The 25,125-nt window shown below is 39.9% G+C and overlaps 1 long non-coding RNA gene across 1 annotated transcript in view; it reads right to left on the bottom strand.

Moving 5' to 3' along the window:
• Positions 1–25,125, bottom strand: part of LOC140521355 (uncharacterized) — a 594,446-nt gene that overhangs the window by 461,627 nt on the left and 107,694 nt on the right. The window contains exon 2 of the long non-coding RNA XR_011972903.1: positions 8,387–8,438. This is a non-coding gene — a long non-coding RNA (uncharacterized lncRNA). The remainder of the gene's footprint in view (positions 1–8,386; positions 8,439–25,125) is intronic.

Here is a 25,125-nt window from a genome sequence, read left to right as displayed (position 1 = left end):
AAGGTCATACAAAGAATAAATGGAAGAAAGAGGATTCAAACCCACGTCCCATGACAATAAACTCAGTTCCGTTTTTACCACACCACACTTCTCTACCTTCAGTCAAATTACTGAGGACATTGAGTCTGGAGGAAAGAGATGACTTAGGAAACACCTGAGAGTGTTCTTTACGTTTTCTGAGGAATCGTCATATAGAAAAAGGGTTGGACTCATTCTTCTTGGTCCCAGACTGAAGAACTAGGAGTAACAAATAGAAATCATCAACAGAAAGGCAGATTTCAACCCAGTGGAAGTAGAAAGTTAATAATTAGGGCTCTCCCAAAGTTGGATGGAGTTCTAAGAAAGTAATGAATTACTTCTCACTGAAAGCTCTCAGGCAAAAGTTGGGAAAGTGGAAGGTTATATAGAGGAGATTTCTTTTACAGATCTTAAAGATATTCTCTGAGGTCTCAAACCTCATCATATTGTGGAGATGAGACATGGCACAACAATAAGAATGACAAGAATCATTTATATAGGGCTTGAAGGATTGCAATGCATTTTAGAAAAGTTATTTTCTTTGATCTTCCTCACAACAACCCTATGAGATCAGAGCTATTATTATTCCCATTTTACAAATGAGGAAATTGAGTTTCAGAGAGGTTAAGTAATTTGTCCAAAGTCACATAGCTAGTAATTGGCTGAGATAGGATTCAAAATCAGATTTTAGTTATTCTAAGTCCAACACCATAACCACTGGACAACCCACTGACCTCAAAATCTGAAATGAAAACACAGCCTGGTCCCACAATGCAAGCAAGTCTGATTACAGGTCAAATTAGAGGCTCTGTCTATTGCCAAGGGACTTACCCAGCTAAGCACAGAGACCTCACTATCAGGACACTAACCATCCTGCATCTTTGACCATAGCAAGTCCTGAAGATGTGACTTAATAGAAAAGACATCAAAATAAGTGTCAAGAGAGATAAATTCATGTCTTGTCGCTACCACTTACTAGTTGGGTCACCACAAGAGGTTGGGAAGAGATGATAGGATTTAGAAAATGCTCTGTGGTGAGTGTGATAGAGAATGGAATAGGGAGATATAAAAGAGTTGCCTTACCATGGTGAGGGAACAGTTGAGTCTATATATTATAAATTCATAATGTACCTAGTCAACACAGATTTATAATTTTGTCCAGCTTTGTTCAGCAGCACATGAATGGGAGTGAAGGCAGGGCATGGTGGGAATAATTTAAGACTGAGGCTTGGCAGGGCAATATTGACAATAGAATAAGGGATAAGTAGTACAGGGAGAGGATAGTATGAACCTGACTGGTTCACCAAGAGGTGACAATAGGAAAGAGAGTGTTAGTTAACCTGATGGCCTTGGAAATAAATGAGCAGTAGAGGGATTGGAGATCACAGTAAAGATGAAGAACAGGGTTCGGGGGTGGAAGACAAAGGGAGAAGCAGACTGACAACAGATTGAGATCAAATAAGGTTATTTCAGAGTCCATGAACACAGAGGTGGTATATTTGTGGGAGATGGTAAGATCAAAGGTATAAACACGTTTGTATGTAGCTGAGATGAGATGAAAAAATAGATCATGGTATGTATATGTAGAGCCTATATCAGATTGCATGCTGTGTTGGGGAAGGGTCGAAGGAGGGATGGGGAGAGAATTTAGAACTTGAAATCTTATGGAAGTAATGTTGAAAAAATTAAATTTAGTTAATTAAAAAAAGAATAGGTCATTGTAAATTACTAAGTTGAGGAATTGGGAAATTAGGGTCTTTAAGGAAATATCTATATGTATGTTGAAGTCTCCTGGTACGACTGCAAGAGTTAGGGAGGAGAGAGAGACTGGAGCTAGGAACTGAGATCATTGTGTAAGGAAGGAAAGTGTCTCAGTAGTCTATAGATGAAAGACACTAGAATCTTGATTTGGGTATTAGATATGGATTCACTGAACCACAAAGGAGGAGGTTATTTAGTGATGGTTGGAGAAGGAGATCTTAGAAGTAGCAGTGGTAGGCAAGGAGGATTCCAACTCCCTTACCTTGACCAGTAGATTGGAAGGTAAGGAGTGAAAGTGCAACCAGAGTTGGAAAGAGTGGTTAGGAAAACTGTGTAATCAGGAGGGTTCCAGGTCTTGGTGAGAACAAGAAGATGGAGAGACATAAAAAGGGAAAAGTTTAAGATAAAAGTAAACTTCTTACCTATGGAGTGGGCATTCCAGAGACCACAGTGAAAGAGATGAGTAGCTTTAGAGAGGAACTTTGGAAGGGTTGGGTTGAAGGAGATGGGAATAAGGGAGTAGACAGTGGAAAGATGGGACAGAGAGTGGGTTCTGAATAATGACAGTGGTTCAGAAGCACTGGGATGAATTTCTAGGTCACATGACCAACAAAATGGAAGACTAGACTCCAATCCTTACAACCTCTCCAAAACGGAAATTATGTGCAAGAAACAAAGCAATTTTAGCTGTCTTCATAGTCTAAGGCACCAAGAATTTTAATGAGTTAAAAAACTGGATGAACTATTAGTAGAAAAGGCTAATCCATAACCCCTAACACTCACTCATCAGCCTTTCCCTCTATTGCCATTATGCTCTGCCAGGGCTACCTTATCCATCCCATGGGCTTGCAGTGCAATTCAGTTCTGCCCACTGTCACTCCCTGCGTGGTGGAAAACCAAAAGGCAGAAACTTACTCTGACTAGGAAGCCAGTATGGCAGTTCTCTTTGCTGCCATATTACTCAGTCATAAAACTGAGGAACATAGCTTATTCACAGCAACACAATGATCCAAGACAAGTACAAAGGACTCATGAAGTCCTTTGCTATCTATATCCAGATAAAGAAGTGCTGGATTCTGAATGCAGATTGAAGCATACTTTTTTTCACTTCATTATTTTGCAGGGTTTTTTTTCCTTTTGATCCATTTGTTCTTTCACAACTGTGACTAATACGGAAATTTGTTTCACATAATAACACATATATAATCTATACCAAATTGCCTCCAATTTTAAGGAGAGGGGATGGGAGGGGAAAGAGGGAGAAAAAATTGAAACTCAGAATCTTGTAAAGAGGAATGCTAAAAATTGTCTTGATCCATAATTGGGAAAAAATAAAATATTATTTTTTTAAAAAAGAATAAAAAAAGAATAAATGAACAACAACAATAAAAAAAAAAAAGAGCAGAGGGAATTGAGGCAGAACACCAGCATTTGTGGCTGGCTCTCCACTAAGCCTAAGGGGAAAAGAATGGGCACCTAGTAGGAGTCCATTCTATTCCCCAGGAAGTTAATTGGTACAAAGACTAAGGCTGGTGGAACATGAACTCTCCAGTATAGAAGGAAGCGGAAGCAGTTTTGAGATCCAAATATGCTAATAATTGACAACAAAGAGGAAAGAGTCATTAAATGAGTGACAGGGGAAAAGAAGCCCAGGAAATCAAAGGCCTCAGGAATAAGAAAATTCAGTTAAAGTCCTTGATCATAAAGAAAATAAATCATCATGGAAGAAATTAATAAAACAAGATAATATGACCTTCAGACTAACTAAATTAGTCCAAATATCTATGAATAAATGTTGTAAAAACAAAAGAAAATAAATTAATACCTCATTCAGCAAAGGTATCCAGGGGTTCTTAAAAGAACATGGAATTGCAGCAAGTTGTTCCCAAATGTTTTAAAAGGGAAATAAGAATTATGAAGGCAGAATGTATGGCCTACACATCAGAGATAACTGACAGAATGGAAAACTTGAAAAAGAGTGGCAAATGTCCCCACAGACAGAAAAGAAAAAACTGACTAAGAATGCAAATACATAGAAATGAAGGACAATCTGGAAGAAGAGAAATATAAAGCAAGAGTGAAAACACTCTCTTCATACAAACAAATCATACTGATCTTGAAGACAGGCTTTTTAGAGACAATTAAAGGATTATAGGTCTCCCAGAATTATAAGAGTACAAACAAAATAAACACTTTAATGCAGGAAATATTGCACAAAAGCTGCCTAGGATTCCTACACTAAGTGAACAAAATGCCAGTCTCAAGCACTGTCTCCAGAAGATGAAAAAAGAAAAAACCAATGTGCCCTATGTTGCAAAGTCCAAGGCACATTCTGGTTAAATTTAATAATTCCATTTGTTGCTAAGCAACATATTCTGTAAGCAACTTGGAGAAAGACCTTCTTCAATAGAAAGGAAAGGAAATCTGAGGAACAATTACTGGATTTTAACGGGTATGATGGGATGGAAGCATTTATTAAGTGCCTATAATATGCTAGGCACTACACTAAACACCTGACAAATATCATCTCATTTTATCCTCATAAGAACCTAAGAGATAAGTGCTGTTCTTACTCCCATTCACAGTTGAAGAAACTCAAGCAAACATAGGTTAAGTGACTTGCCCCAAATCCCACACAGTTAGTAAGAATGTGAGACAGAATTTGAACGTAGTTCTTTCTGACTCCACATCCAGCACTCTATCCACTGTGCCACCTAGTTGTGAATATTGCAGGTTGTTTTTTCTTAAATTGAACTTGACTCTGCCTCTCAACTTTCACCCATTGTCTCTGGTCCTTCTCTCTGGGGTCAAGGAGAGTTAACCCAATTACTCTTCCTCCGGATAGCCCTTAAATACTTGAAGACAGCTAAGACATACCTACTCTTATTATCCAAGTCCAGTAGGAGTTGCAGGGTGAGGGGGGTAGATTTTCAAGGTCTTTCTCTGTATTGCAAATGTATTCCATTGGGTCTCAGACAGTCACAAAGAGATGATTTCAGGCACAGCAATCCCAGGGCCAGGGAGGGCTAAAGGTTCTAAAAAATGACCCACCAGCCCCTGCCAAGTCTTCATGTAACTAGATAGAACAAGAAGGTGGGTGAACAGCATGCCCAGAATCCCATAATCTTCATGTTGGATGCAATCACAGGGACCATTTATTCCAACCCATGCCTGAAAGAGAAGCTCCCTCTTTAAGGGGAATTCCCCTTATGTTATTTGGCTGCATTTAATGTGAGTTTCTGGTTGTGATCATGAAAAAATATCATTTTCCTACAGATATAGCTCAGTGTTCAATATAAATGACCAAGACATAAGAGAGAAAGCTGGATAGAGAACCATGGTATGAAGTAAAAGGAACCGAGTTCAAGTCCTGCCTCTGTGACCCTAAGCAAGTCATTTCTCAGTGACCCAGGGAACTCTCTATAGAAAAGCAGATGTGGCTCTCCATTGCTAGAGGGAATTTCTAACTGGGAATTCCCTACACAAAGGATTCTTCATCTGCAGTCCAAGCACCTCACAGATAGATTTTAGAATTTCCATGAACTTGGATGGGAAACAAATACATTTATTTTCACAAAGCTCTAACTGAAATTTAACATCTCCTTCGACTGTGAATGTAGACAACAAACCACAGTAGTGTTCTATTGCTATTGTTCAGTTGAGTCATGTCTGACTTTTTGTGACCCCATTTGGGGTTTTCTTGACAAAGATGCTGAAGCAGTTTGCCATTTCCTTCTCCAGTTCCAGAAACTGAGGCAAAATAGGGTTAAGGGACTTGCTCAGGGTCACACAACTATTAAATGTCAGAGTCTAGATTTGAACTCAGATCTTCCTGACTTCAAGTCCACACTCTATCCACTATGCCATCTACTTCATTAAACTGACAAAAGGCTCCAGGACACTAAAAAGATGAAAAACTCCTGTTCTAGATTACAGATCTAGCCCTGTGCCTCATCCTCACGTTAAAAAAAAAACAACAACCATTCCTTCTTCTCTGATCCCTAGCCATGAAACTCTCACTCACAGCCTCTCATGATCCATGCCAAGGGTCACCATGTTATCCTTTCCCACAAACCAATGTTTTCTTCCTCTAAAGACTGAGGGAAGCTGAGAAATGCTTCAGGCAAAGGGTAAGAGACTAAATCTAATGTACAACTTCCTATGCCTTCTCTTCCATCTTGATTATATAGGAGCAGTGATGCACATCATTACTTCTACCCACAATCCTACACTGGGGACTAATGAATGTATAGCTAGCCCCCTCCCAACTGTAAATCACCTTAGCCCTGATTCTATCTCCCTCCCTGAATCTCCTCCTCACTCCCTAGTTACTCTTTCCTTTTAAAAAGTTCTGCTTTATCATCTTCACAATCTTCAACAAACATAGACATTTCACTATGCAAAGAATGAGAAAAGAGGACTGTATATGAAACAATTATTTTGAAAGTGTGTATTAAATGTAACAAGTGTAGAACCAAAATTGCTGTGTGCTCCCCTTCTGAACATTGTTGATTTTCATCTCTGTGGTTTTAATCGATGCTCTTTTCCTGTATCTCTCTCGCTAAATATTAATTCACTCCAATCCCAATAGAAGTTCTATCACCTCAATACCTTGGCCACATCTGAAAATGTATGGTCCAGTTGTGTAGTTCAGCACCTCCTGCCAAGAGGTGGAGTCCATCCTTCATTGCTGGTCTTTTGGAGTTGCATTGGCTCAGACTGGATCAGAATCCTAAAGTCATTCAATGCTGCTTCTCTTTACATTGTTGTGATCAGCCTTTGCATCGTTCTCTACTTTGCAAACTCCTGTGTCTGCTCATCTTTACAAATAACTGTATAACCCCCAAGTCTCTCAGCCCAGGTCATTGCCATCCAAGGAGCCCCAAAACATCCCCGAACACCCAACTAAGTGCTCCCTCTCTATCTGGGATCCTCCCTGCCTGCACTGCTTCTGGGTCAGTCTCCTAGAGCTAAAACCAGCCACACAAATCCCAGGGCTCCTTTCTGACCCTTTCTAATAAACCTTTTCAAGGGGGAGGAATCAATAGGTCAGAGATGCACATCCTCAAGCACACATCCTCCTTCTGTTCCATGGCTTCCTCAACCTTATTCCTACAAGGACAGTTTGCTCATTCACACAAATAGTGAAGCAGGTGGTTATGGTGCTTGAAGTGTGATACACCATGAGTGCCTACTAAACCACCAGGGGTAGAGAACGTGTGGTCACGATGCCACATGTGGCCCTCTAGGTCCTCAAGTGCAGCTTCTGAAGTTTGGATTCAAAGGGTCTCACTTGAGGAAAGAGAGGGCCATCTGTGACTTTGAGGTTGTGGGTTTTCCACCCCTGAACTAGCCAAATGGGGTAGAGAGGAGAAATGGTTCTGGATTTGGACACACAGGATTGGGGTTCAAATCCTACCTCTAGCTTGTGGCTGTGGAAAAGTCATTTAACATCACAATCTCTGTTTTCTTACATATAAAATGCTATGATCCAACTAGATGGTCTCCAGCTCTAGAACTGTGACCCTCTGATATTACTTTGAGGAGAGGCTCAAGGTCACTCCTGTCTAGAGCTAACTATGGACAGAAAAAAATACTCTATAATAAGAGAGACTCAGGAAAAACTAGGTAGGAAATAAAACCCATTAGTCGCCATAATTACCCCAAAACTGTGTTTTAAAAGGCAGTATGACAACAGGAGGCTAGGAAATGGGTAAAATGTGATCCATGCTGTTCCTGTGCCCCCGTGGTTATTCAGAAACCAGAACTAGCACAAGCATAATGCCAATCACTGAACCCCCCCAAAAAAACTAAGAAAGAGGAAAGAATATTCTCCTCTTAATAGTTGCTATTTCCATAGCCCTTAAATAAACACTTTTAATGTGTCTTAGTCTCTTGAGGTCTTCAAAAATAGTATTGATTCGTATCTGGCTCAAACGATTTGAGGTTGTGTCTATCCATCTAGCAGCAACACCCTCACTGAGCAGAACCTTCCAAAACTCAAAATTTTGTATCTAACCAGTCTCCTACAAAAGAGAATCACAAAATCGGAGTTGGAAGAGACCTCAGAAGCCATCTAGCCTCTCAATAGGATTCCCCAGTGCCAAGGTCATCATTCAGCTCAGCTTATTAGGTCTACTCAGATCATCATATCCTAGGTCTAGTTCAATTTCCTCATTTTACAGAGTAGGAAACACGGGCACAGAAATGTTAAGTGACTTGCCCAAGGTCCTACATGTACAAAATAGCAGAGGTACGACTTGAACTCAGGTTTTCTGATTCCAAAAGCAGTGCTTTTTGCTTTTTTTTCTTTTTTTGGCAACATTCATCCATCTGTATAGGATTAGCAGTGATTCAGGACTCTACCCCTTGCTTGCATTAGGCCAGTAGGTAAAAAGTTCCCATATGATATGGTTGAAACTATTTTTGTGAGGTCTTGTGACTATCTGTATACAAATGTAGCTTTAATGAAGCCATGCTAGTTAAGATAACAGATTGGGGCATATAATTCTAGAGGCATATACAGAGGCATATAATTCCAGACATGGCAAAATTTTATAGGCAGAAAAATGAAGATGATGCTGAAGCAAAAACTGATCAACAATACCTGTTAATGCAGCAATTTCTCCTGGATTTCTAGCTCTGTGCCCCTTGCTAACCTAAAGAGAAAGAAAGAAACCCAAACAGTGAGGATTTGTTATTTTTTTAAATACAGTATTATTCACTTTCCAAATAGGCAGAGTTCATCTATTTATGGACAAGCTGGTTTCTCAATATCCAAATGTAATTTAATCTAACATCATTATATGCAAGATTTAGAAGTAAAATAAGTTTGTTAATTTTCTTTGAATTCAGGCCCAGTCATGGGTCATTCTGTGTTGCATTTTCAGTTCTATACCAAGATGGTGTTGGGCTTGATTTGGCATCAGAGGAACATAGTTCCAATTGCTTCTCATGTGATTTCTTGTGGTCTCAGGTTCCTGATTTGTCAAATAAGGGGGATTGGCCTCAATAATCCCCAAGTTCTCTTCCAATTTTAAATCTCTGAGTCTATGAGCTAATAACTTTATAGAAATTCTGGGGCCTTTCCATACTGCCTGGCTTGACTTACCCTAAACTGGAGAGATAATGTCCTGCCAAGCTCAGTACCCACTCAAACACCAGAGGTTCTAAGTTTTGAACCAAACTTAAGCCTTTTGAAGTCCAAGCCCTGTTAATACTTGGCTTGAAGAAAAGAGAATCTGTAAGAGGCTTATAAAAAGGACTCATAAGGCTTCCCAGGAATCTATTAGCTCTTACAAAACTCTATATTTTGATGAGCAAAGTGTAAATGAATCAGAGACATATGGCTCTCATTTCCCTGGAAACACACATGGGTTGAAAAATTAGAGAAGTGGGAGGGTGAGAGAGGGAGGGCAGGGATTGTGATGCTTTGGAGACAAATATCCCATATACTGGTTTTGCCAGATTTAAAACTTTTGAAGGGGAAAAATATAGCTTAAGCCGTTTGGCTGAAATCAATGTGCCGCTAGGTTCAACTGTCCCTCCAAAATATTCTTTTCATTAAAAATTAATCAGATCATCTATTGTAAGGAGCCATTCTTAACAGAGTAATGACGTCTGAAGAATCCCTTTTGTTAGATAACAGCTGGTTTGGTTCTTCTGAAAAGGGGGTTTGTTTGGGGTTTTAAATGTTGGGATCAAATCTGCAGTCTTCCCCAAGACAGACTCCCACTACTGCAGGGATGAAGTCATTTGGAGGACAAGGAGTATTTATGAACTCATTGTCACAGTTCCTACAGAAACTGCATGTGGGAGGATTGAGCTCCCTGGGGGAAATTTGGCTCTCTGTGCCTATGACCTTATCAGCAACTACCTTCCCACATCCTAATGTGGGCCAGGGAAGAGAGGTAGAGATATGGAAGTGCAGAATCCAAAGGGAAGGTTCCCACAGCAGCCTTGTGTAGTCTGTCAGCACTAAGAATTACCACTTCTGATACTTACTAGCTGTGTGACCCTGGGCCAGTCCTTTGACCCCTCTGAGCCAAATGGAAATATGAAAACTTAATGTCACAGGGCTGTTGAGTCTAAGAAACCTCAAAGCATAATGGAAATGTGAGCTATTCCTATCACATCAAGAGAATATCCCTGTATTTCCACCTTGGAGGCCAAAATTTCAGCCAAGTTATTGAGAATTAACTTCAAACCTCCGAAATTCATGAGTTTCAGAGGCTTTAAATCAGAAAGGTTGTTAGAGTTCAACCCACTTCACAGATGAGTAAACAGAGGCCCAGAGAGGCTAAATTTCTTGCTCCAGGAAACATGGGCAATGAGTAAAGGGAAAGGATTTACAACCCAAATCTCCAGACTCTTAATCCAGTGTTTGTCCTACTAGATTAAGTTTCCTTCTCCACATTCTGAGTCTAGAAGGAATGATAAAGTGTATAGATCAATTGTGAAAAAGAGATTTTTTTATTTGGGGAGGGTGGAAACAACTTCACTAGCTCAGTGGACAGAGTGTTGGATCTGGAGTCAAGAAGACCTGAGTTCAAATTCGACCTCAGCCATTTATTAGCTATGTGGTGGCCCTGGGGGAATCACTTCACCACTGTCTATCTCAATTTCCTTAACTGTAAATTGGAGGTACTGTCCTCTCAGGGTCATTGAGAGGATCACATGAGATAAGACCTGTAAAGTACATGAAACATAGCTGTTATTATTGAGTAATTTCAGTGACATCATGATCCCATTTGGAGTTTTCTTTGCAGAGATATTAGAGTGGTTTGCCATTTTCTTCTCCAGCTCATTTGACAGATGAGGAAACTGAGGCAAACAGGATTAAGTGACTTGCACAAGGTCACACAGCTAGGAAGTGACTGAGGCCAGATTTGAACTCATGAAGATGAGTCTTCTTAACTATAATCCCAGCATTCTATCCATTGTACCACCTAGCTGCCCATGATACATAGTAGGTGTTTAATAAATGTTTAGTTCCTTCCTTGCCTCATCTCATCCTCTTGGTTGCCTTAATGGTTCCTACTCCACAGACAAAGATAATTCTACTAACAAGGGGCTCTCTGATAGAAGGCTGATGCAGAGGAAGTGGCATGAATTGGTCAATCAGAGGACCTGAGTTCAAATCGCCGCCCTACTACTTCCTACCCGTGGGACACTGGGCAAGTCAATTGACCTCTGATAGGAAGGGAGTGAATGAGATAACCTCAGAAGTCTCTTCTGAGTTGAGGTCCTATGATCCCATTCTTTTCTAGGAAACTATGCATTGGCCTTCTGTGAAGATGCCATTCCTTTTCTGGGTTGAATGCATTGGGCGATATGAACTGCTTTTCCAGTTAAGAAAGGAAATTTGTAGTGATCCAACTGTAATCCCTCATCCACAACCACTTGTGCTGAAGATCTCACATCTGTAAGACAGCTGGCTGTGGTTAAAGGAAGAGACGGCCATGAGATAAGTTGAAGTTATTTGGACTGTAAGGAATCTAACCCAGAATCTTGACCACATACATACTCTGCTCTAACCAACTCAGCTAACCAGCCACAGACTTGGAGAGACTGAGAGAGCAGCTCTTCTTCAGTTCACAGACCACTCCAGGGAGGTAAAAATATCCATCAGTCACCTACTTACCTTGCACAGCTTTTACCTTTGTGAATAACAATTACTATGATTACATCATATCTCATATATTCATTTTCATGAAAATGATCCAAAATGGAAAATGCATTAATCACACACACACCCTTAATGGGGATAATAAAAGCACCTCCCTTCCAGGGTTATTGTGAGAACTAATGAAGATACTCTCTGTCAGCTGATTTGCAAACCTTCAAATACAAGACAAATTCTGGCTGTCATTTATGAGCAGGATCAACGGAGGCCCCTTTCTCACTCTTTCCACCACTTAGGTTACCGACAATCTATACCTGAAAGAAATCGCTTTGTAAATTCCTTGGACTTTCATTGGTCCCAAGTTTATCTCTTATTCTAGAATAGTAACTAATGTTACTGTAATCAGTATTGCTTAACTCAACAGCAAAACCCATTATTTCTAAAGCTTATAGACCCGCTTAACAATCCATTCTGAGCTGCTCTCAAATGGCCATAGGGAGCATTATGAGACTCAGACTTTGCAAGATGGTAGTGGTATACCCCACCCAACTATTCACGACAGGACTCGAAGATTTACTTGTCTGTATCTATGTTGTGTAACAGGAAACATGAAACTTTCACTAAAATACGGCAAATAATTTGAAATTATAGGAAGAATGTTAAGATAAATATTTAGAGGATTTGATGAAATGCAGAACCTTCACTAAATAAAAAAAAAAAAACTGGAAACAGAGGCTCAACTGTTCTTTTTTCAAGAAGAACCAGGCTTCAAACCAACTCTAACTCTGAAGAAAAACAATTTAGTGATTTGGTGGCAAGAACATAGTATAATTTGGGGTCTGGCACTAGCGTGGGAAGAAATCTTGGAGGCCAGTTGTCCAATTTCCGGGGCCCAAAGAGGTTGAGTAACACCCCAAATTTTATCAGCATGTCTCTAGTAGCGCTACTTACTACTTACTCAACCCTGTAAGACTATAAGGTCTATGAGTCTGGGTATCTCTCTGAGCCCCTAGCCCTATTCTAGGGACACACCAGAGGAATCAAACTCATGGAGATTCAGGGCAACTTGAACCAGATTAAAAGGCAATTGGGAAAGGCTTAATAAAAAAAAAATCAGTAAATACAACAGCATAGATAATGTTAATTTGTGGTTTTCTAAGTCAACATGCTGCCTACAGGAATCCTTTTCTATTTAACATTACTGCTATATACACAAGGATGCTCAAGAAATGTTAAGTGATTTCCTTGAATAATATTATTGACATAGGGCCAATCCTTGAAAAAATTATGAAGAAGGCAAAATTTCAGTGCCTCTTCTCCTTTTTATTGGTTCCTTATAACACAGGAGCAAACACTCCTCCAGAAATCCACTGTTTTCAAGTAAGCCTGTGGTTCCTTAGAGCCCACCCAACATAAAATCCCACCCAGGGATCTGACTTTCCTCACTAAGCACCTCCCCATACTTCAAACATTCCTCATCCCTGCACTCTAATAAAAAGTTACTCATTCCCCCTGGTCCCCTGTTAAATAAAAAAATCCAATCAGATGATTTACTTCATGTTGAGATATTCATAGCTGATGAGAGCTCTGTGTATTGGACTATCTTGAGTACCATTTGCATTTGAACAAGGATTTTTCAAGGTATTAACTCAAAAGACAAATTAACAGAAGAATTTTTAAGTACCAAGACGGTCTAGCAGTGAGGGTTTTTTTTATTTTAAAAGGAAGAATTTTCATAAAGGGAGACTTAAATAACGGGAGAAGTATTAATTGTTCATGATCAGATCATACCAATAAAAGTAATATTATAAACTAAATTAATTTATTATCTGAGTGTCTTGCATGCCAAACTACCAAAAGATTGTTTTATAGAATTAAGCAAAATAATAAAATTCATCAGCACAAACAAAAGGTCAGAAGAACTTTCAAGAACTCCTCAACCCACAACACATTGGTGGTTGCCTATTTTGCCCATGATTAAGGTCAGCCCTGATTGAAGTTATTTGTCCAGTTTGTTAATAATTGCTGTAGCTCCAGTAAATGGTGAACTGGTATCACAAAATGGCCACACTGAAAGGGAATTTAGAAATCTAATCTCCCTCATTTTACAGATTAAGAAACTGAGGCCCAGAGAGGGAATGCACTTTGCCTGCAGTCACAGATCTAATTCATTACAAAGCAAAGACTTCAACTTAACTCTTCTGATTTCAAAACTAGGTGTCTTTCTACCTTACCCTAAGAGTTAAATTTCCACAAATCACCTCAAAAACATAAAATGAACTTCTGTCTGGAGACTTAGAGACTTCTCTCCCAGTAGAATCCAGCTGCCAGAGGGTTTTGGGGTCAAGGAGTATGTGAGTCCTGAAAGCAATTTCTTTGAGAGTGGGGGAGGGGGCCTCTGCTGTAGGACAATGTCATCGGGCAGGGATCCTTCCAGGCAACAGGCACAGAGACATAGCAGCAGCAGAGAGGGTCTCTTCTTGTATTTCAGGTCTTTAGAATCAGACCCATGAGACTTCTCATTCTGCTAACACAGAAAGGAGCAGATGTGAGTAGGGGCATTTGGGTCAGAGGACCTTTCTGTCCAGTCAGTGAACAATACTTATGCCTTACAGCTTCTTTTGCTAGAAAGCCTATAAATTCTAAGACACAGATCCATTATAGACAGAAAAAAAAGTCCCTTGAATCTGAACTAGGTAGTCCCTACTAAGAGAAATGGGACATCTATTTAGGTTCTGGTAAATAGACCTGCTTGTCCTCCTTGAGATAGGGCCAAATCCCTCCAATCCCTAAGTTATACAAAGTCTATTTTAGGAGTGAATTTCTTGAGGACACCGTGGGGAATGGTTATAGAAAACCTTATTGATGGAGACGAAGTATAGTAATTACATGAAGCACCTAAGAAATGTCATGTTGGATTTGACCATGATCTAGTCAATCACTTGATCACTATGTCGAGAAACACTGGATACTTGAATCTATGTGCTAGTCACAGCCAGTCCAAGATTCTAGCAGCACCTAGGATTGCTTTAAAGGATGTCATGGCTTGACAATCACGCAAAGGCTTGGGAATATATCAAAAATACCCCCTGGATTCCCTTGATAGCCTAATTAAAAATAAAGGAGGCAGTAGTCTCTAATATTGGAACTCTTTTTAAACTTATTTATGTTTTAAGTTTATATGTGACTCCTTGGGTTCAAAAGTTGATCATATGATGTCCAAAATAAGGTTCCCACTTAGAACAAATAAGGCAAAATCCTTTCTTTTAGAATAATGGGACACCCCCACGAAGGAGGTGATTTCACAAAGAGAGGGTTTAGACATTTTGATGATTCATTCACAGACCTACACATATTGTGAAAATGGCACCTTACATTTTTAGAGTACTTTGAAAAAGTGTATTTTTCATAACCACCTGGAAAAGTAGTACAAAATTAACATTTCCATTAAAAAATTTTTATTTAAACTTTTCCATTTTATTTATTTCTTTTTAGTTTTCAACATTCACTTTTATACAGATTTTGAGTTCTATATTTTTCCTCTTCCTCTCCTCTCCCCTCCCCAAAATGGCATGCAATCTGATATAATCTATACATGTACATTCAAATTAAACACATTTCTACATTAGTCATGTTGTGAAAGAAGAATCAGAACAAAAGGGAAAAACAATGAGAAAGAAAAAGCAACAAAAAAAGTCTGCTTCAATCTGCATTCAGACTCCATAGTTCTTTCTCTGGATGTGGATAGCATTTTCTGTCATGAGTCTTTTGGAACTGACTTAGATCATTGCATTCCTGAGAAGAGCTAAGTCTATCAAACTTGGTCATCACACCACCTCCATTTTAAAGACAAGGGAACTGAGAATGGCTCAGCAGTAAAGTGATTTTATTCAGCATCATATAGTAAGATTTGATGGTATAGATTTGAATCCAGATATCCTAATACCAACACTCTTTCCGCTACATCACATTTCCCCTCAGTGAGTCATAGACCCATGATTAAGCTTTCCTCTTGCAAGCACATAGTTAACAAGCTCAAGGGAGAGGGAAAAATGCATTCACAGGTCAAAGAAAATAAAAGTCATAAGTGAGATAATAGAAGACACAAAAAACTCAATGAGCAATCCTTCCCTTGAGCCCAAGATCATCTCAGTTACAGTCATATACCTTGGGACCCCGAGCAGGTGTAGTTTCTTATAGCTCCTCTTCATGTGGTGATTCACAGCTCCCATCAGGAGATCCTCCCAGTCATCAAATATCTAACTACAGGCGGGCAATATTCATTGCTCAGGCCTCCTCCCATCATTGCTCCAATATCCTCTGCAATTCTCAGCAAATGGCATTTGCATTACTAGTCATTTTCTTAGAGGAAATCCTATCTGTTCTTACTGTTTTTGGCCATTTCAGAGTTTCATTATCTTCTCTTATCCTATTATTCCTATTATCTCTGGAGAGATACAAGCTCTTCTTGCAAGAGTCATAACCAGTAATTTTGGCACCTGAAGCAATCAACAGGAAATGCAGTGGGTTTGGGGTAGGGGAGTATATCTATAAGACCAGAAGCCACATACCCATACACTCTTTCTTTGTCTCTGTCTCTCTCTTCCTCTCTCTCTCTCTCTCTCTCTCTCTCTCTCTCTCTCTCTCTCTCTCTCTCTCACACACACACACACACACACACACACACACACACACACACACACACACACACACATACACACATACACTAAGTTTTTAAAAGAGGCAAGAAAACTTTATAAGACACAGAAAGATTTAGAAGGTGACACTACAGATAAATGACATTGTTCTTATTTGGGGCTATGAGTGTTTTTCAACTCAATATGTAAATAGTTAGAATGGTTAAGTTTTATTTGAATATTTACCCCATGGGTTGTCAGGTTATGTTTATTCATATTTGTTGAGAGTATTATTCAGTTTAAAGTAAGGAAGGAAAGGGAGGGAAGGGGAAGAAAAGAAATGAAAATGTAAGAAGGAAGAGAGGAAGGAAGGGACAGAGGAAGGGAGGGAGAGACGGAGAAAGAAAGGGAGGAAAGGAAAGAAGAGGGAAGGGAGGGAGGAAAATGTCAAATGAGACATTAAAAAGAAAAAAAAGTCTGCACAGCTCTTTTCCTTCAGGATGGAGGATTATGGTATAGAATGTAATCGATAGCACCAGATGCCAACACTGTGTTGGCTGGTTTTACTTACTTATTTTTCTTTGTTATAAGGTTCACTGGGTGGAGGTGGAGAATGGGGTAGCATGTCTAGAAATGATTGTGATGTAAAAACAAAAGCATTAATAAAACATTACTTAATTTAAGAAGAGAGAGAGAGAGAAAACTAGTCCAAGCCCAGGTCAGGCATTGTTTACTGCTAAGAATAGTGCTATGGCTCATAATGTTCCTTTGATTCAAGTCTCTGGAGGGAGGCTGAAAGTAATGTTATTTCCCAAGGTCCACAAAGAGGAAATCCCTAGTGAAGCATTTAAAACAGTTGCATGTCCAATTCTGAATGTCTTCCTGGCCGGTATCCATCCCAAACTTCCTCGCTATATCCTCTGGTGGAATTCATCCCACTGTCCTATCACCCTTCCTTTTCCCTCCAGTCTTGCTGAAGTAGCATACTGAGAAGGGAGTGAGCAGAGAAGCAGCTGGAGGAAGGCTGTATAGAGCCTCTACCAATTCCCATTCAAAGGGAAAAGGCATTTCCCTGCCAGCCAAGCAGAGCTAACCACTGCTTGATTCCCCAGTAATGGTCTCATGCAGCTGCTCTCCCCATATATCAGCTCCCACCTCCATTTTTTTCCAGGCAGAAGAAGCCAACAGTGCCGCCCAATAGGCTGTGGTAATTCAACACTAGCTAGACTTGAAATCCCCAAACTTGGGGCTCTCTGGAGATGGGGGCTTCATTAGTGTATTGAGGATAGGCACGGTTCCAAGGTAAATTGGAGAAGGTGAATATTCTATTGCCTTTAACAGCCGGGAGTCTCAACAGCACTTGGGAAACGACTACTCCAGCTGGACTTTCTTCCCAGCCTCCTGCCCTATGTTAAGTTTCCATAGCACAAGAACACATTCCTGGATGGTGCCTTCAGAGGATCCTCTACCAAATGGTGGAGGAGGTTGGGGAGGGGGACATTCATGGGGGGGAGGGTGGGCAATGAGCAAGCTGAAAGTGGCAGATCAGCTGATTCCAATGTCCCTCTTTCCAATGAGGAGTTCCATTTCCACATTCCCTGACACTTGACTATTGAATGTTGGGACTGTCAGAGGTGGAGGAGTCAGAGGGAGAGTCAGAGGGTATGGAATGCCATTAAGTTGGGAAACACTCCTAAATTTTGACAAGCTCATTCTCTGCTCACTCCAAAAACCTAGTAATTCAAGATTTAGTTCAAATCTTGGACAGTCCGTGATTAAAAAATACATCTGAACACCAAGAGAAACGTCAGAAGCCAGGAGTCTGGGGCAGGGGAAAAAAAACCTCAAAGAGGGTTATAATTCCCACTGACCAGAACTCTATTGAGACAGGGTGACTGTGTCAGAAAAGTAATTCATTTTTGAAGTTATTCCACAACGATAACTGGCAGCATTAGCCACACCTTCATTCTGTCTGAAGTTTTCCAACGCCAGATAGCCTGCTGCCTTAATCACAGGTCATCTGTCGATTTCCATTCAATTCATTCACTTGTCTAATAAACATTCATGGGGCACCTACTTTATGTCCAGTAGTGTATGAGATGCTGGAGCTTTAGTCCCATTCTTCTCATCTCCTAATTTTTAAATTCCCTCCCTCTCTACCAAATCCTATTCCTTTCCATCCCAATAAGTACTACATATTATTTTACTGAATCATTTGATTTACTTTGCCTGCAAGAGGTTTCACTTTTTAAAAGAAAAAAAATCTGTTCTGCTCTTGGTGGGCCAGCCAACAATTATAATGTGTTGAGACGTTATAGTCTCTGGGTCACTGGAATGACTCTTCTCCCCTCTGTATGACTTGATAACTTCATGTAACTAGTGTGTCAATAAAGTCTTTAGAATCCTCTCATCAGAAAGACTAATTCAATTTTAAGAGATTCCCACTTGTAACAATATTATCAATAATTTCTATGGCTCATTGTCTCCACCCAAAACCCTCCCCTAGAAACATTAGGATCAGGCTCATGTCTCTCAACAAGCTCCTTTATAAGCATCAGGTTTTTAAAATAATAAATAAAAGACAAATTGATTACAAGAATTTTAATTTTAAATTTAATTTTAATTTTAAAAAAATATCACAAAGGAGGACTCCAAATCAGAGATAGTACGGTAACTGAACACTGAATCTAGAATTAGGAAGTTGTTGCTCAATCATTTTTCAGAAATGTCTGATTCTTCATGACCCCACCTGGAATTTTCTTAGCAAAGATACTAGAGTGGTTTGCCATTTCCTTCCCCAACTCATTTTACAGATGAAGAAAGTGAGGCAAACATAGTTAAGTGACTTGTCCAGGGTCACCTAGCTAGTAAGTGTCTGAGGCTGGATTTGAACTCAGAACTGCAGGTCCAGTTCTCTATCCACTGTGCAACTAGCTACCCTAGAACTAGGAAGACCTGAGTTCAAATTCATCTTCAGACATTTTCTAGCTGGGTGATTCTGAACAAGTCACTTAATGTCTGCTTGCCCCAATTTCCTCATCTGTAAAATGAGGGTAATAATAGTACCTAACCTAATAACGGTAATAATAGGGTTGTTGAGAGAATCAAATAAAGCTAATATAGTATAGCACTGAGCACTGTGCATGACCCATAGTCAGTACATAATAAATGTTTATTTCATTCTAGTAAAACAGTTATAGGCATCTGTCTGGTGAGCTCAGATTCCTTTCCTCCCATGTTCAGTCACAATCTCCTGAACGCTCAAAGTATCATTCTTTGAAATATCCAAGATACATATATGATAGTCTTTATCCTAAGGACCCACTGTCCTGATGGATGACTGCCTTTCCCCAGTCACTAGCCACCACTTCAATTTGCTATTCCTCTGCCATCTTCCGGACAGCTCTGGCAACCACCTTGTCATTGGCTTAGAGGTTATAACCCTTTCATTGCTGGAACTTCTGATCTGGGTACCCAATTTGGATACCTCTCCTGGACCATTATTTCAGGCAGGTCTTAGCTAGGCTTAATTTCATTCTTTATATCCTAGTCAACCCTTGGTCATCTGCTACTTGATTTTGCATGACCACCCTTCTTCTCCCTTCTTCCTCGCCTACTTCCACTTTTGAAACTATAGTTCAATTAACTCTGCGCTAATTTGTTCCTGGAATGACTGTGTGTCAATCCCAATGGCCTTACTCACCAGTACTGAAATTTTCTCCAAATTTCCCCTCTCTGGCCATCATCAATCCTCTATGTATGCTTTCTCCTTCTATTGTAATGTAAATCCTTGGGGCAGAAATTGTCTTTGCTTTAGGATTTGCCCAGGCCCAGGACTCAGCACAAAGCTTAATATTTTTTTCCGTTCATTCATATGGGTTTTAATAAAAATCCAAAGTCATCACTTCCTCATTGCCTCCTAAGGACTTCTCGGACTGGTACACTCAGGCTGATGCCACCAATCCTTCTCATCAAGGACTTTGTGAAGTCCCCTACCTTCAAATTCTAGTGCCTGTATATTAACAGACACTAATAATATATTCTTCTGGCTGCTTTGCTCAAATGTTTCCAGCAACATGAATTGCCTCTCAGCCACAAAAAAGTTAGGGGTTAGTTAGACATAAACATTAGTACTAATTAAATCAGAAAGCCAAATTCTGGCTTAATGTTAAGAATTTTCCTAACTGGGGGCTCAGAGCAATTGTGATTGTACTTTGAACTTTTTTGCTTACTGTATCGTTTAAGCAGCAGAGAACAGAACCACGTGGGCCGAAGATGGTCATTGTAGTGTCCTTAGGCTTAAGCAAAAGCCAAATTATTATAACAGAACGTCTGTGCATGCACACATACACACATGCACATACACAAACATACACACACACACAGATATACATCTTCTCCTTTTGATGGTAAATATCCCCAATTCCCCAAACAATAACCTTATGAGATAGTTTTGAATACTCCTTATCAAAATTTTAAAGAATTGAGTGGAAATGGATTTAATATGAGTTAATCCAACTCTTATTCTTATCTTTAGAGAAGAGAAAACTGAAACCCACAGAGGGCAGTGTTCTGGCCAGCATCATACAGGTAGTAAGAGAAGTGCTTGGTTTTCAGCTAAGCCCTTCTGATCCCATATTAAGCATTCTTTGCATCTCATGGATTCAGCCCTGAGGCAAGTGTCATAAAATAAACCTAGGACAAGCAGCCTGAAATACCCACTCAGTTGGAATAGTAGAGAGGTGAAGTAGGACCCTGGCCTGTTGGTGATATCAATTGGAAGGAAAACTATTACTTGGACTGGAGGTGTTCATTGCTGTGAACATCTGGCAGAGTTTAATTACATTTGCTAACCAGGTGCTAAGCTCTCATGTTTCCAGGTGCTAATTCTGCTAGAGCTCTATAAACACATCAGCCTGGGACAAAATGGTAGTTGTTCCCCCCTAGAGATAACTCTACTTTATGGTTTACTGTGGAGAAGAAGGCACATGTATGAAAGAGACTAAGAAATCTATACAGTCTGTGTAGACATGAAAGCTGCCATTTTGAATATTACATCAAACTCATTGAAGGTTATCTGGTTTTCTCTTCAGAAATTCTGCACACCCACTAATATGTATGTATATATATACATGTATATATGTAATAACTGAACTCCAAGATATAAAAGACTTCTCCCTCCTTAGACTAACAATAGCTAACATTTCTATAGTTCAAATTTGTTCAAATGAGGAAAACAAGGCAGAGGACTAATGATCATGATATTACACAATTTTAAGAAAGTAAAACAAGGCAAATGAGCTTTATTCCACAGTTGCCAACTTAGTGGAAGGGCAAATAAGGGTCCAGACCCTCTCCAGAGGCCCATGTTCTGCCACAATGGTTCCAGCCTCCTCCTGCCTTCCTGCTCCTTCCCCCCCCCCCTCAGCCTGATGCACTCCAACTAAGGTGGACTGTCCTCTTGTCCTTTGAGCACCTCCCCCTCCCCACCCTACCCTCTCAACTCAACTGAACTTGTCCTTGAGGGCAAAATTCCTATAGTTCTGTCAAGCAGAGAGGGACCTTAGAGACCATCTAGTGCAACATATTTGAGCTCCTCCCTGACCAAGCATGGAAATAATCCATCAAACTCAAATTTGGAAAATGAAAACATTACAAAGCGGCCAGGCCCAGAGCAGTTAAGCACTGGATTTCCAGGAGCCGCTTGGAGGAGGGTTTTTGGAAAAACACTTTACAACCCGGAGACAATCACTTCAGCCTTCCACTTGGAGGCAGAGTTAACAGCATCTTTCCCCCAGCCCTTGGCTCCTTCGGGGTGGTGAGGCAGTGGTATGCAGAACTGAATGAAGGCCATCTCTTCAGGACAAAGGCATGGGTCCTGAACGTGTATGCAGCATGCTGCCTGACTCCCAACCCTGGCCTGAATGAGCAAGGCTTAGCGAAAGGCAGAATGTTTAATGTGTAATGCGTGAAGCCTAAGGAATAAATCAGACCCTAGGCTTACCCAAAAATGTCTTCTTCAGCTTCTCTGTGGATAAAATAAGAGCTGAAACTCGGCAAGATGCCCAAAAGAAAGATGGTCTTCAGGGGAAAGGGTGCTTACTGATTATGCTCCATCTCATTCTTTGTAGCTAAGAATACTTTGTAGGAAAACAGTCCTTTCGTTTCTCACAAAGTCCATCTGTTCCAAATTCAAAGCCTTTAGCTAAAACAAAAGGCCAGCGCCACAAAACGATAGCCTGATTTTTTTCCAGACCCAGTGGTAAAGTTGGAAACCCTGGGGCCAGGTCTGTGCTGACCTGTGCCAATAAACAATGATAGGACACAACTGGGCAGGAATGAACTTACTCTCATAATATAGTTCCAGGCAGAATGAGCTCAAGGGTCTCTCCCAGTCTAAGCTCCCACTCCAGTTATTTCTTCTCTCTGCATTGCCTTTTGCTATCTACACTGCATCGAAATCTTTCATTGCCTTCAAGGGTCTACCCAGGACTCCTTTGTTCCATGGTGCCTTCCCTGACTAATCCCACCAGATGGTGATCTTTCCCTGAGTTTGAGTTTGCTTAGGGACACTATTAGGTTAGCACATATTCAGTTGTATATCTCATAATTTCAACTGGTTCTCTAGTCAGTTCTTTGGTCATGTGCTAGGGCCCTTCCCCACAATATACTGAGATGGATAGATAAATAGACAGATAGATAGCTACAGAGACAAATAGATAGACGTATGTCTGTATACATATATATTGCAAATGCTTATTTTATATATATATATATATATATATATATATACTACACTCCCCCCTCCAATAGAATGTAAATTCCTTGAGAACAGGACCTATTTCATTTGTAAAGCCTGCATTCCCCCTGCCTAGCACATAGCAGATGCTTAATAAGTGCTTGTTGATTGGTTGTATGTATTTTTAAGGGATTAGACACCCACAATGTTCAGAATACCATATGTACCCTACGTATGCCTTGTTTCCCTAGCTAGGGATGGAAAACCTGTGGCCTCTAGGCCACATATGGCCCACTAGATCCTCTAGTCTGGTCATATGTGGCCTCAAGGCTGTAGGTTCCCCACCTCTGCCCCAGACTATGGCCCTCTTGAAGAGATATCTATCATTTCCTATGCACTTCTTTTCATACCCATTATAGTTCTGTACAACTCAATTTTTCAAAGATTTATTAAGTCTGTATTATGTATAAGGTACTATATTAGGCACTGGGAGTTACAAAGATGGAAAAATAAAAGCCTTTGCCTTCCAAGAGCTTGTAAGTAGTAGCTAATTAAATTGCTTTGAAATGTAAGGATGAACAATTGAATGGATATAACCAAAGAAAGTTTGACACTTGAATGATCTGAATAATCATCCTAGATCTAAGTAAGTGGTTCTCATTGCTTTTCCAGAGTATTAATGTGCCTGTTTCATCATGAACTAAAATAGGAAAATGCAGGAGAGAAGATATATCCTTACTTAGACTTCCCTTGGGGGCTCTTCATTCATCTTTTCCTAGGATAAGATAGTTCCTAATAGAATGGAGACAAATGGGACCTTCCAAAGACTTCAACATAAATCACTATAGATTTCTAAACATAATAACTGCCTCCTATGACCCTACCAATATCATGGGATAGATTAGAAGGAGAGAGAGAGAGGGAGGGAGAGAGAGAGAGAGGGAGGGAGAAAGGGAGAGAGAGAGAGAGAGAGAGAGAGAGAGAGAGAGAGAGAGTGCACTGGAGCACCGGGGCTAGATCTGGAAGACCTGAGTTCAAAGCCTACCTTGGATATGTTAAGCAGTATAACCCCAGGCAAGTCACAACCTTTATCTGCATTAATTTCTTTATCAATATAATAACAGCACTTACCTTTCAAGGTAGTTACGAGGATAAGATGAGATGATTTTTGTAAAGTGCTTCATAAACAAAATGCTGGTTATGATGATAACTGACAGATAGATAAGTTCTTGTTACCTTCCAGTCACTCTGCTGGGTATTAGGGATGCAATTATAAACAAGCAAGACAAAGAGCTTACATTCCAATGGTGGAAGACATCCCATAAAGAGGAACTGAGAAGCTGGAGTCAGAGACACACAGAGGGGAAAAATAATTCTATGAAAGTAAGGCAGTTGGGGTGGAGGAGGAAGACAAAGAGAAGGAGAGGAAGCCCAGAGAATTATATCCTAAGGATCATTGATTTTAAAGTTGAAAGGGACTTAAGCTGATATCTAGTCTAACTCACAGATGTTAAGCTATTGATCCTTACACAGACACATTCATGAATGACCAAGCCCTGGTCTTCTCAACTCCAGGTTTGGCTCTCTATTATGTCAGACTGCATTTTTAACAAAGCCTTCAAAATAACCTTAAATTGTCTTCACTCTTTGTTTTTATTCATGATCATCTCCTAGGTCAACTTCAAATATATGGTGAGAAACAATAAACAATCCCACTATCAGTCATCTAGGAAAGTTTGATGACCTTTACCAATAAAGGAGCTTTTCGCCTAGAAAAATGCATATTCCCTGTTAGGCAATTTCTGTTCTTCTTAAAGTTTATTGTAAATTCTACACCCATACACACATACTTTAAGACCATATATATAATATTTGAGGTTTAAAAATATCCCACATTCCCTTCTTTAATTTCTCCCAACAAACAAGACTACCTTTCTCCTTTAAGCTACCTGTCTTCCTCTATAACATCTGTATCCATCCCTTTCTCTCCACTAACACAATCACAACCCTAATTTAAGTCTTGATCACCCACTTTTGCCTGCAGTACCCTAGTAAATGGTATCCTACCTTTAATCTTTACTCTTGTCCAGTCCATAAATACCAAATTAATGTCCTTAAAGCACAAGTGTTATCATTACTAGCCTTCTCAAGAATCTACACTGTTCCCTCCTCCTGGTATTTCGAGGATAAAATAAAACTCCCCTGTTTGACTTTTGAAGTTCACCCCATTCTTACACCAACCTCTCTTTCTAGACTGATTTCCAATTACTCTAAGTTCCAGTTAAATGGGTTTATTTGTTGTTCCTAAAACACAATATTCTATTTCCCACTTCCATGCCTTTGAG

The sequence above is a fragment of the Notamacropus eugenii genome, chromosome 1 (genome assembly GCF_028372415.1).
Source record: "Notamacropus eugenii isolate mMacEug1 chromosome 1, mMacEug1.pri_v2, whole genome shotgun sequence".
Classification (NCBI taxonomy): domain Eukaryota; kingdom Metazoa; phylum Chordata; class Mammalia; order Diprotodontia; family Macropodidae; genus Notamacropus; species Notamacropus eugenii.
This window is presented reverse-complemented; position numbering and strand designations above follow the sequence as displayed.